The sequence below is a fragment of the Gopherus flavomarginatus genome, chromosome 4 (assembly GCF_025201925.1).
Source record: "Gopherus flavomarginatus isolate rGopFla2 chromosome 4, rGopFla2.mat.asm, whole genome shotgun sequence".
NCBI classification, from domain to species: domain Eukaryota; kingdom Metazoa; phylum Chordata; order Testudines; family Testudinidae; genus Gopherus; species Gopherus flavomarginatus.
The window spans coordinates 89,631,055-89,645,773 of record NC_066620.1 but is presented as its reverse complement, the minus strand read 5'-3'; positions in this window follow the sequence as shown (position 1 = coordinate 89,645,773).

Here is a 14,719-nt window from a genome sequence, read left to right as displayed (position 1 = left end):
CTCCAGGTCCAAGTTAAGGCACATTGATGAGATTAAGTGGGTTGTACTGCATTGATAGCGGAGGTTGTACCACATCCCATGTCATACCTGTTCTGTGGAATATTAGAGAATTAAACCTCCATACTCTCAAATTGGCACTTTAGTTCACTTTAAGAAAAGCAAACCCAAAGCTATTTCCCCACTAAGCTAAGAATAGATAGTGCAGTTTGCCACAGTTCAGGGCAACTGCACCTGTGTTTCCCCTCAGTGGTTGAGCACAGGCACCCATTCTCAGACTTCCTGGGTCATTGCCTCTCTGGGGTGTAGATCCGTATCTCTCTCACTTTTGACCGGCGTATCTCCAGGCTGAACAGTTCTCTGCCTTCACTGTGTTATTCCCAGCAAAAGACAAACAGCCCAAGCATACCTGTTTGATCGCTCTTCAGAGACTAATAATAGTCTGCCCGCAGTTAAGCTATCACCCAGCTCTTCCTAGACAAGCTTATATATTCTCAGGGTAAAGGCATTACAGAGAAAAAATATTAAAAGCAATAAAATAACCTACATGCCTGCTAATCAGCTTACCAGTGATTACCCCAACTTCGATATGGGTGATTATTCAAACTGCACAAGGGAATCTCTTCTATAGTTACAGGTTCATAACAGCCTCAGTTCAGAACTAGCACACTTATGAAAAATTTAGTAACTCCTTTATATAGTTCAGGGGTCTTTGATCTGGAGTTTCCAGAACCAGGTAATCAGTAGATAATAGGTTTTTCTCCCCAGGGAAGCTTCAAAATGCCTGCCAAAGTACCTCTTAGGAAACCAACTTTGTACATATTGTCTCAAACAGTTATCTGTAGTTTCTAATATTTCCCCAAGGTTTACATTAGTCAGTCTCCTAGAAAAGTCACATACAATCCTACAATAACAAATAAACAATTTTTAATACAGTGGACCCTAAAAGTATTAAACTTAATTCAATATGTTTTCTCCAGTCTATTTCAGTAAATTGCCCTCTGCCAAGCTACCATAAAACTACACAAACCTATGGAACTATTAATGTTGAAAAATTATATTGTTGTGCCATGATCTCACTAGGAAATTTTACTTCTTCTGGTTATGGAGAGTGTGTATATATGATGTATAGTTTTTGGTGAGGTGGAGAAAAGTAGGAAGAGAACTGCAAAGGCTTACTTTGAAGGACTATAGGATCATAGACAATCAGGGCTGGAAGGGATCTTAGCTAGTCTAACCCCTTGCTCAAAGGGGGAACTAATTCCCAGATAGATTTTTGCTCCAGATCCCTAAAGGGCCCCCTCAAGGATTGAGCTTACAACCCTAAGTTTAGCAGGCCAAAACTCAAACCACTGAGCTTGCCCTCTGTCATAAACAGATAGCTAAGGGTTAATGTCTCTTTCACCTGAAGCACCTGACCAGAGGACCAATCAGGAAACCGGATTTTTTCAACTTTGGGTGGAGGAAAGGTTGTGTCTGAGTTTTTGTTTTCTGTCTGCCTGCTTTCTCTGAGCTTTGGAGAAGTAGTTTCTGCTTTCTAATTTTCTGTTTCTAAGTGTAAGGACAAAAAGATCAGATAGTAAGTTATATGGTTTCTTTTCTTTGGTATTTGCACGAATATAAGTGCTGGAGTGCTTTGATTTGTATTCTTTTTGAATAAGGCTGTTTATTCATATTTCTTTTAAGCAATTAACCCTGTATTTTGTCACCTTAATACAGAGAGACCATTTGTATGTATTTTTCTTTCTTTTTTATATAAAGCTTTCTTTTAAGGCCTGTTGAAGTTTTTCTTTACTTCAGGGAAATTGAGTCTGTACTCACCAGGGAATTGGTGGGAGGAAGAAATCAGGGGGAGATCTGTGTGTGTTGGATTTGCTAGCCTGATTTTGCATTCCCTCTGGGTGAAGAGGAAAGTGCTTTTGTTTCCAGGACTGGGAACGGAGAGGGGGAGTCACTCTGTTTGGATTCACAGAGCTTGTGTCTGTGTATCTCTCCAGGAGCACCTGGAGGCGGGAAGGGAAAAAGGATTATTTCCCTTTGTTGTAAGACTCAAGGGAATTGGGTCTTGGGGTCCCCAGGGAAGGTTTTTCAGGGGGACCAGAGTGCCCCAAAACACTCTAATTTTTTGGGTGGTGGCAGCAAGTACCAGGTCCAAGCTGGTAACTAAGCTTGGAGGTTTTTCATGCTAACCCCCATATTTTGGACGCTAAGGTCCAAATCTGGGACTAAAGGTATGATACCCTCCCACCCCATGAACTAGCCCTTATCTTCTTAAGACTTTCCATTTAATGTTTGTAACTGTGTAAAGGTCAATAATAGCAGCTAAATCAATCACCACATCTGACGCAAATGCTGAGCTCTATAATGAGAAATAAAGACAAGTTGCACTTTATTTCTATTTGTTGCAATACATGATGTACTAAGTCTGGAAACTATACAGCTGTTAAAGTCCATTAATTCAATAATGTCAGCATCTGTAGTAGAAGCCAACTTAAAAAATAAAAAGCTAAATACAACAAGATTGGGTTTGCTCAAGTAAACATTTCTGAAATGAAAAGTTTGTCCTTTTATTAATGGTGAGTGAGCTTACAGACAAGCATATCCGAAAACCCAGGAAAACATAATCTCTGATGTAAATTGGTATAACTTCAGTTTAGCATTAAAACCTTTTAATTTGCTGCCTGAAATGAAAGTTTCTTCCTAATTTAAAATTATTTATTACTATTCTATTTTTTAAACACACTATGCTTTTCAGGGGCTCTTGAATTTAGCATTTTTTTCCTTTAGCATGAAATGCTGTTGTATTTTGATTACTGGTTTGTTTTTCCCCTTGAACTCCCACAGCTGTATTAACAGTGTGAATGATTTTTATTCGTTTGTTTCTCTGGCTCCAGAATAAAAATTTCTTAGCACTTATGTAATGTTTGTTGGGACAAATTCATTCTCAGTGTAAGACAACTGAAAGTCGTGTATTTGTACAATGTAGGTGTAACCATTCCGCCTGTCAGAGTTGGCAGAAACAAGGGCTGGGTTCAGTATCTAGGGGTTCCATTTCAATAACACAATGCAAAAGCAGCTCAAGCCCCCACCCGGTGACCTGGGACAATTACATACCACCCCCCCTGAGTGCCGCAAGCACAGAGTCTGAGTGTAGCAAAATCCTTTTAATAAAGGAGGGAAACATTGTGGCATTATGTTGGGGAAATGCCACAAACAGGATTCATAACACAAACCATGAGCAAAAGACCCACCCCCAAGTAAATTTGGCAGTTTCCTTTTCCCCTCAGGGTCTTAAGCCTAGGGCACGAAACTTCCTTGCACAGGCTCTGGTCAAACTTAGCTCTCTTATTACACAGTGGAGTGAGGAGGGGGCAAAGTGGTGTTCAGGGCTTTCAGAGGGGGCCCATACTACCAGGTACACATACCTGTCCCCAACCTCTCTTAGTTCACTGGGCTTTGGAACCCATGTCCCTTTTCTAGAGAGTGCTACTTAGTAGAGGGCGAGTCCCTCCATCACAAAATGCCAAGTACAGTTCTACTGTCCTTGATTCCATAATCAAGATAACACTTTATTACTCCTGCCCCAATAATAAAGAGACTAGGGGTCCCACAGCAGCCAAAGTGACCATTTGGACAAGCAGTCCCTTCATGCTAGTTGGGGTGGGTGTCCCATGTAAATGAGATCAGCCCCGAAGTCCTTTTCCACAACTCACTACCAGATGTCAGGGTAGAGCTCATTCTGACTCTGCTTACATAGGAATTTCACTTATAATTTTTAAGTGATTTACAAATATTAGCTAATTAACACTAAAAAAACTTTATGACTTTGTGTGATATGACCCTGTACTTTGCGATTATTCCAATGCAAATAGTCTACAATGGCACATTTCCAGTTGGACACCCATGGAATGGGACTTTCCGTACCAGTAACCAAAATCAATAAACAGGTTGTCGCTTCCTCTTGATTTTGCTTACCTCGTAGATACCAGGCAGAATGGTAGCCAGTTAATTCTCAGTTATAATTGTGTATGACACTTAGGTTCACTAGGGGTCAGATTATGCCACCATTATTCAGTTTGAGTAGGACCTTACTCCATGAATAGCCCCATTGACTTCAATGCAATTACTTGCAGAAAAAGGTGCTACTCAACACAAGTAAGAGTGGTGGAATCTGGTCCTACACGTATAAAATGAGGTTTGCAATGACAGGGAAAGTCATACTGTAATGAAAAGAAATTAAAGAGTTTTAAACAGTAACTACATGACAAAAATATCTATGGAGAGATTATGCAAACTCTTAGGAATTTTATAGAAATATTAGTTACGAATTCATGACAAGATGTTTTCCTTTAGAATCCATTGTCACCTCTAACCTTTTTCATGGCATAGTCCTCTCAAAATAAATTTTCCCCCTAGTCTGAGACCTGGCTTTATTTTTATTTTTTTTAACTGCCAGGCCAAATTGAAATTCAGTGCCTGCAAACACACAATCCCCACATTACAAGCTTTTCAAGAAACTCAAATTATTAATTTTATAGGCTAACCTTAGACTGCAAGCTCTTTGGGGTAGGGACTGTCTTTTTGTTCTGTGTTTTTACAGTGCCTAGCACAATGGGGTCCTAGTCCATAAGTAGGATTCCCAGGTGCTACCGTAATACAAATAATAATAATAGCCACTTTCCCCTACTCCCTTCCATCTTTTGGCCAGAGTATCAGTCAGCAATTTGACAGCTAAGTATTAAAATCCCAGTCCAAGTTAATGTTCATTTATGGTATGGACCAGGGATCGGCAACCTTTGGCACCCAGCCCACCAGGTGCTTACCCTGGTGGCCCGGGCCAGTTTGTTTACCTGCTGCCTCAGCAGGTTCAGCTGATTGTGGCTCCGATGGGCTGAGGGGTGTGCTGACTGCCGCTTCCCACCGCCCCCATTGGCCTGGAGCGGCGGACGCGGCAGGTAAACAAACCAGCCCGGCCCACCGCGTGCCAAAGGTTGCCGATTCCTGGTATGGACTAAGGTTTGAGATGCCCACTGTCTTTTGGGCTATACCTAGACATTAATTATGATGGATTCTCCTAATTCTTTTTCTTTAATAGCAAAGCAGGCTTGACTGAATAGTCTATAGCCGCCAACTATAATTCCTTGATACTTAGGAATACTTATATTCTATTATTCTGCCCTATGTCCTTCAGGGAATATAAGACCACCTAATACTACCCCATTTCCCTGACATTTTTACTAAACAACATAATGTGATTTTTGTTATCTTAAGACATTTCCCTTTCTTTATCAAAGCCCTTACATACCCACAAAAGGTTATCAAGTGTTTCTTTCATTTTGCACAGTACATATAGTCCATCTCTGTGTCTATTTATTTGAAAACAGTTTTGTTTAAGCCACAATGGCCAATTTGTGCTCAAAACAAAATCACTTCATTTTTCACAGCCAGGCTCTGATATATGTTGTTATCTTCAACTCAAGGGCAGAGGTCAAAAAAACCTTCTTCCTCTTTTTTAATTAATCCAAATTGTTTACTGTTCCTCTTTTACATGTTTCTGTCTAGGCTTTGAAATTTGTGTTTATTCAAGGATATTCTGTGCCAATCTTTCCATTCCTTACAGTATTTTTAGCTGCTTTGTCCACCATTTCATTCCCTGTTATCGCAGTATGCGCTAGGATCCAAGCTAATGTTACATGTATCCCCATCTGTACTAACTCTGTTATTAGAAATATAATTGCATTGATTAAATCACACACATTTTTAATCACTGTGAGACCTGAGACTGAATCAAAAGAAAATGACTGCCACTGCTGAAAGCACATATCAAATCCAATTTAGTGCTAGCATTATTGCTACCTGTTCGGCAATCATGACAGCTATAAAAATCAGACACTCTTTTAGATATATTCATTTGAAATTTTGGTATATAATATGCTGCTCCTATTCTTTCTGCTTTTTCTTTTTTGGACCCATCTGTATATATTTGATAAAACTGACTCCACTTTTGATCCATATATTGGTATACTTCATTTTAAATACCTACTGTCTCTTTTTTATCCTTACATTTATAAAATAAATCTAAATCCATGTTTGGTCATCTGACTTTCCATCCAGAACTAATTTTCCCATGACTAAAAGTTTTGATGCCAATTAGTTTTTCCTTATCTTCCAACTTCTGCATTCACACTTTAACTTGAATGGCATGTGGAGTTCTAACATTATGTGCTATAGTTTGCCCATCAAATTCCCAACAATCTTCATATATTTGTTAGATACTTTTCCCATTACAATATCTATTAACTCTGGGCCAGAAAGTTCAGTCCAATTGTTTCATTCATAATGTACTGGCATTTCACTAGATGCTATCTGTAGCATCCATCTAATGTTGTAAAAAATGCCCTGCACACAATTTTTAGTGCCGAAGTTTATATTAAGTCTAATTTTTCAAGTTCTGGTTTTGATGCTGACCCAAAAGCTGGGCAGCCATAGTCAATAGCCAGCCTGATTCAGGCTCTCTATACCATTAGCAGTATTTTCTTATCTGTCCCACAGTTAGTCCCAGCAAGTCTTTTAAGAAGGTTAATCCTGCCTGTATGCTTATCTTTAACATAGTCTATATGATCTTTCCAAAGTAATTTAGTATCATATATTATCTCTAAGAAAGTAAACCTTTTAACTATATCTTTTTGTCCTCCATACAGATACAGTTACATTCCTTTGTAATTTTCCTTTTTGTACAGATCAGTCCTTTGATTTTGGCAATGGAAAACTTGAAACTCCATGCATTTCCCCAGTCAGAGGTCTCGCCTAATGTTTTATTGATTCTTTTTTCTGCCACCCCAGTATTCCTGCTCCCAACCCACAGAGCACAATCATCTGTGGACAGAGTGACACCTACCTCAACATTTATTTGTTTTGGGAAATCATTTATCATAATATTGAATAAAGCCAGGCTGCACCTTACTTATAATGCCCCTGTTTTCCAAACAGGCAACCAAACTGTCCATTCACCGTTCTCTCCATAATTTTACCCAAATAGGCAATAGGTCTATAAGCATCTACTTTTGTGGATAGTCTGCCTGGTTTTTGTATGGGAATTACTACTGCATGTTTCCACCCTACTGGTATCGCTCTTTTCCCCCATATAATATTATATAATTTCAAACCAATTTGAGAATTCTCTTGGGAGATTTAAATATTATGTTGCCTATATTATGTTTACCTGGAAATGTATTCTTGCTGATATCAATAACTTTCTCAAGTTCCTGCATACAAAACCATTCATTCAGTACAGTATCTTCATATTTACCCCACCTACATAATAGTTTATGATTCTGTTCAATGAATTGTCTTTTAATTTGATGAAAAAAACTGCACTTTGATTTTCATCATTATTTACCCCTTGGAAAAACTGTGTTAAAACTTCTGCTTTCTCATTATCAGAACTTATTTTATCAGTTCAAATAAGACCTGGGATGTGACTACATTTAGTTTGCATTTCATTCATTCTTCTATTTTGCCTGTACATTTCTGATGTCTTGGCATCTTTATTTATCCATCCACAGTATTTCCTGCAACTCTCTTTGTTTTTGTTTTTTTAATAATTCTTTGCGTGACTGACTTACTTCTTTTATACTTTGTTAGATCTTTACTGTTCATTGTAGTTTTGCTTTTTATAGGCTTTGTCCCTTTCTTTAATTGCCAGTTTGCATTCCTCCTTCACCAAGGAAGTGCGTTTTTAGTTTTGGGGTACTTCAATATCTTCGGTACAGCTACTGAAACTGCAGCTATTAATCTGTTTATTATGTTGCTGTTGAAATTCTCTGTGTCATCACACACAATGAACATTCACAAATTCAGTACACTTACTTGTAAATAGCGTCTAGTTAGCTTTCTTAAAATTCCAGGTGAGTAATTTTCTCTTACCTTCAACCTTACCTTGGCCTTGAAAAGTAGTATGAATAGGGATTTCTTTTTCCTTATATATTATTTCTCAACTGCATCTACTTGCAATGTCTGCTGTTATAATTCCAAAGTCTAAGCAAGAAAAACTATCGTCTGTTGCATTAAATCTACTTGGGGTGCTACAGTTTAAAACCACTAGATGGTTTTCATCAATTAACTTTTAGTTCTTGACCATGTGCTATCAAACTGTGTGCATTCCAAAAAAGATTGTGATCCCTGGACTAGTCATTTCACCATTAGTCTAATCCAAAATCATATAAATATAGCCTATTGACAGATTGCTAATATACACATATTTTTCTACTGCCCTTGCAATGCTCATTTTTTTCTGATTGTTCTTTGTTTGTGATGTGCAATTTATCACTTCAATAATAAATATAATAAACCTTTCTTTTTTCAATACTAATATATCATCACCTATTCCTTCCGCAATGTTTATCATATTTTTATAGAGTGAGGCTGTGTTTGCAGTTTCTCTTTTCCTCTTCTGATTTTCTCTTCCTTCTCCGCCTGCTGTTTTGAGAGTCTCCTTACAGCTTCTGCATAAGATCTGCCACTAACAATTTTTGCCTTTTGTATCAACTTATCTTATTTTGCCAGATGACACCCTCTATATGCAGGACTGTGATTATCACCACAGTTACTATACTTGACATCCGCCCCTTCTATACAACTTCCATAGGAATGCTCTCCCCTATATTTACCACATCTCATTTTCCCCTTACAAACATTTGCTACATGCCCATACCATACTGTTGGCATTCATAACACCTGAAGGGAGGGGAAACATATATGGCTTGATTCTAAAGATCTGAAACACTGGTCTTACTTTCTCAGCTAGAGTGTCTCCATTAAACATAATCAGCACTGCTGCTGATGATTTACTTTCTCCTCCTCATTCACCATGGTCTGAGTGTCCATAGCCTCTGTTTGCTCGAAGCAGGGAGTGGACAACAGGGGCTGGATCATTTGATGATTATCTGTTTTGTTCACTCCCTTTGAAGAACCTGGCATTGGCCACTGCTGGAAGACGGGATACTGGGCTAGATGGACCATTGGTGTGACCCACTATGGCCATTCTTATATTCTGAAGATGTATGTTTTTCTAGCTGTTAGCCCTGCAAGTTCAGTCTGAAATCTCATAGGCAATTTGGGTTCTTTCCTTCTTTTGCATCATCGCCAACAAATGTTATTGCTTTTTTTACTCCTGTTAAGCCTGCAGAGCCAACACAGCTAGCCAGATTCTATTCCTTCTTATGAATCATTAAGGGAATTGTTTACAAATCTCCAGTAAGTTACACATTAAAAGCAATGGGGATGCATAGATGTCACTAAGGATCAAATTGGAAGACAATGGGATTGCATAATTGCACTGTTTTGAAGGCTTAAATTGGATTCAAATTTGTGCACAGAGTTTGTGCCCACACTTTCCACATGGGTGAATTTTACCTAGTGAGTAGATCTATTGAGTAATAAGGTGTCATTTTTGCAGTTACTTTTCAGAGCAGAGCCACACTTAAGTTTCTGGGGGCAGGGACTCTTTCTATTTACTCTTGTAAAGCGTCGTGCATGTTTGTCACTGCGTAAATGTATAAAAATAATTTTGGCCCATGTAATATTTATTGTATCTCCTTTGATACTGTAACATGATTTCAGTAAAGCTAGATGTGGGTCTTTAGTGTATTTCAAATTAAAATGCCCTCAAATTTTGCACATCTGAGAGTATGTCTAGACTATTCGCCTTATCGGTGGGTAGCAATCGATTTTTTGGGGATCGATATAGCGCATCTCATCTAGATGCGATATATCGATCCCCGAACGCGCTCCCATTGACTCCGGAACTCCACCGGAGCGAGCGGCAGTAGCGGAGTCGACACAGGGAGCCATGGACATTGATCCAACACCATGAGGACCTGAGGTAAATCGATCTAAGATACTTCAACTTCAGCTATGCTATTCACGTAGCTGAAGGTACGTATCTTAGATTGATACCCCCCCAGTGTAGACCAGCCCATAGACAACTTGAACCAATATGTTGACTGCCAGACTTAGTGAGAGAGTCAGACTATTAGAATGCTCCAGATGTGAGATGTCTAACTACATAAATCTGTGGCATTTTGTAGGAGACAGAAGGTTCTATGTGAACTGGATGTACAAATGTCATAGATGCACTTGGGAGCAGGGTGACATCAAACAGAAATGAGCCTCACAGACCTGTAAACATTTTTAGTTGACTTGATTATATTCTAAATCTGCTGAAGTTACTTTAATTACTTTTGTCTCAGAATGAAGGGAACACTGATTTGCTCTCCTTAATCTTGTAAAACGTCCATTGAAAGTCAATGAAAGCTTTGTCAGAGTACCAAGTGCAGATTCAGAACCCAAGTCAGCTCCACATTATTGAATACCTGTGTGATCAGTATCACTTATTTACAGAGAGTATTATGATTGAAAGATGTGTACAAGATGATACAGAATTAATGCCGGACTGTGCAGTATGGTACACTAGCTAAACAAATATTTTAGAAGATCTTTCATTTCTGCAATTTTCTCCACCCACTACACCACCTCAAGACAGTGTCGTTTGAGGGGAAATTCCACACTTGTTCAAGTAAGGCTGATTTTTATTATTTGTATTACTGTAGTGTCTCTGGTCCCTAGCCCCATTGTACAAACACAGAACAAAAAGACAGTCCCTGGCCAAAAGAACTTAGAGTCTAAGCAGGAGACCAGAGGCAACAGATGATACAGTGCAGACAGGTGGGGAAGTACAAGGAAACAATGAGACAGTATTGGACAGTATAATAAGCAGTGGTCTCAGCACAACAGTGGCTAACCATTACCAAGATTTTTGGAGGCATCATAGCAGGGCCACCCAGAGGATTCAGGGGGCCTGGGGCAAAGCAATTTCAGGGGCCCCTTCCATAAAAAAAAAGTTGCAATGCTATAGAATATTATATTCTTGTGGGGGCCTGGGGCAAATTCCCCCACTTGCCCCTGATCCTGGGCAGCCCTGCATCATAGAGAAGTAGAGTTTTTTGGGAGGTTTAGAAGATAATTAGGTAGCTTTGCAGATATTTATGAAGAGATGCTCCCAAGAATAAAAAGTGGCACAGGAGAAAGCATGAAATGCTTGTCTGAACATTTAATTGGGCAATGGACTTTAGCATCATGGACAGACCAAAGGTGAGGGTCAATATGTCATCAGTACAAAAGATGTTAAGTAAGGTGGCTGTGGGGATAGGCTGTGAAGTGCCTTGAAAGTGAACATAAGTAGCTTACATATGATGCAATAGAGAAGGAAGAGCCAGTGGAGAAATGCAAACAGAGAGAGCAACACGATCAAAGCAATGGGCTAGGAAAATGATTTTTGCAGCAGCATTCTGACTGGGTATCAGTGGGGGCAAGGTTGAAAGTGTTAAGGCCAGAGAAAAGGATGTTACAGTAACTGGGGTGTGAGATGATGAGATAAGAGTTTTAGCTACATAAGTGGATAGAAAAGGCCATATCTTAGAGATATGGCATAGAAAAGATCTGCAAGATTTAGACATGGACCTCTCTCTAGGTTCTCATACCCAGACTGAGTCGACGATGATGACCAGGTTGTGGATCTGAGTAACGGGTAAGTTATTGGTGGTGTCCATAGTGATTGAGAAAGGAGGTAGTGCAGAGGACTTGTGGCAGAAAATTGAGGCCTGTTTCAGCCATGTTACACTTGAGCCGGTGGCTAGACATAGAGTTATAGAGTTTAAGGCCAGCAGGTACCACTAGTTTATTTAGTGTGACTCTCTGTATAGCACAGGCCATGTCCACTCACCTAGCACCAGGGGCGGCTCCTGGCACCAGCGCAGCAAGCGCGTGCCTGGGGTGGCAAGCAGCAGGGGGGCGGCCTGCTGGCCGCTGTGAGGGCGGCAGTCAAGAAGCCTTCAGCGGCATGCCTGCAGGAGGTCCGCTGGTCCCGTGGCTTTGACAGCAATTCAGTGGCAAGTGCGGAAGGTGCGGGACCGGCAGATCACCCACAGAAATGCCACCGAATTTGTGTGATCAGTGGACTGCCGTGCTTGGAGCGGCAAAGAACATAGATCTGCCCCGCCAGCACCCACATGCTAAATACAACAACTGAAATGAGACCAAAGTATTACAGCCCACAGAAGATTAACTGTTATGTGTCACAGACAGAGAATAGGAGGAACCAAGGTACACCAGTGCCCCAAGCCCCCCCACATGGGCTGGGAAATGTTTAAGTGAGATATGCCCTGATAATCCTAGCAAGTGATCTGCAACCATGTGCTGCAGAGGAAGGTGAAAACCCCTTGTCATGCTGTCCAGAGTGACTCATGACTGAGTGTGTCAACCTCAGGACAGACTGTTAAAAAGCAGGGCAGACACCCCAACTGGTGGTATGTTCTATAATTAGATTTCATCAACCCAGTAACAAACATGAACTTCCACAATAGTCACAGTCAGAGCTATAGACTAGTCTGATTGAGAGGGGAGGTTCACCCTCAGTCTCTTCTATTGAAGCTATTCCACTTCGGCTAAAGAATTACAGTCACTGAATCAAAGAGAAGAATGACTCTACAGCCTGGTGGTTAGAGCACCCACTGAAGAGGTGGGAGACCAGGAGCTAGTCCTCCTTCTCCAATGACTAATTATTTGTACGCAGTGGAACAGCTTCAACAGGAAAGACTGAGGGAATCCCCTGAATATCCTATAGCAGGGGTGGGCAAACTATAGCCCATGAGCCTTTTTAAGCTGGCCCACTAGCCGCACTAGGGACATGGCCCTGCTCCTGCCAGGGCACTGGGTCGGGGCTGACCAGCGGCTTGGTCCCGCTCTGGCTGGGGTGCTGGGTTGGGGGCCGCACCACATGGTTCAGCCCCGCTCTGGCTGGGGCACTGGATCGGGAGCCGCACCATGCCTGAAGTAAGCGCTGCTTGGAGCCTGCATCCCTGAGCCTCTCCCCATGCCCCAACATCCTGCCCCAGCCCAGATCCCCCTCCCGCTCTCCAAATCCCTTGATCCCAGCCTGGAGCACCATCCTGCACCCCAAACCTCTCATCCCCAGCCCCCACCCCAGAGCCTGCACCCCCAGCCGGAACCTGCACCCCTTCTCGCACCCCCTACCCCGTCCTGATCCCCCTCCTGCCCTCCGGACCCCTCGGTCCCAGCCCAGATCACTCTCCTAGATCCCAAACTCCTCATCCCCAGCCCCACCCCAGAGCTCGCTCCCCCTCCTGCACCCCAACCTCTATTTTGTAAGCATTCATGGCCCACCATACAATTTTTATTCCCTTATGTGGTTCTCAGGCCAAAAAGTTTGCCCACCCATGGTATAGACTCGTGTGTGTGTGTGTGTAGAAGCACTATTAAAGAACTTACATTTTTTCGTGGATCAATATGAAAATGTACCCTTTATAATTACTTAATACATTATAGGAAAATAGAGCCAGAAGCAGGCACACTAACCAAATACCTGTTAAGAGGCCACTAAAAAGAACAATTATTGGTAATAAATTTTTGCTTGTATATGGTCTGAATTAGCTCCTAATGCAGTCATCATGAAGTGTGGCAAGTTTTTGGACTCTGGGTTAAATACTGCAGTCCTTATTCATCCCATTTAAAATAGGGCTTAAATTCTGTATCCTCACCAAACTGACAGAATTTACTTTTTATAATTTCTGAGTTTTTCAAGTAAATCTGTTAATTCTTTTGAGTTATAAACTTTTTTATATCTCTGTGACAAAGTGGGGTTTTATTCATCTTGTTATGTTGCATGTGAGTCTTACTGGCCTATACTAATACTGTGTGAACCTTAGTTTCCCTGTGTACTGCACCAATACTTAGGTGGTGGGAATTGGGTGTGATTTTTGCTGAGACTATCAGGGCAGGTGAGGCTGCCCCACTGTTTGCACCTATATAACCTGAGACCCAGGAAGGGGGATGCAGCCAGGTGACACCTGTTGCCCAGGAAGTGAGACAAAGAGAAGGAGGAGAATCCTCAAAGAGGGTGTCAGAGGCTAGGTAGCTGGAAGTGAGCAGTCTGTGTGGGAGGACTGGATTCCCAAGATGGACCTGGCTGAAAGTCAGTGATGTCTGTAATAGCAAGTTCTGTTCTACGCTGTGTTCGTGTCGGCTAATAAACCTTCTGTTTTATCAGCTGTCGGAGAGTCACAACTGACTGCGGAGTTGGGGTGCAGGGCCCTCTGGTTTCCCCAGGAGTCCTGCCTGTGCAGACTCACTGTGGGAAGTGCATGGTGTGAAAAGTGGATGCTGAATACTCCAAGGTCAGACTCAGGAAGGTTGAAGCTGTGTAAGCCTCTTGCCCTGGAGATAGTATGCTCACAGAGAGGAGGCATGCGCCCCCAGAGTCTTGACTGGCTTCATATAGAGTAGTTCCTGAGCATCGCCCAGTGACTATATGATAACTGGTGTTTGAAGTGGGATCAAACTGCACCCTGTGAACAGAGAATCCTGCAGTAAGTGACTGGGGAGCAGGAGAACAAAGGGGGATTAGCGAGAGATGGGCATGCTGGAGGCTCCAAGAGATGCATTTCCAGGAGGCAGAGGAGTCTATGACCTAACCCCTGAGAGAAAGTGGACCCCCGAGAAGGGCTGTCGCACTGAAGGGGTTCCTCCCAGGGATCATGGGAAGCTGAGAGAGCACAGGCCTGTGAGTCCATGACCACTTGGGAACAGCGTGGAGATGGCCTATAATCATCTTCTTAAGAAGAACATTGTAGAGCCGTGCAGTGAG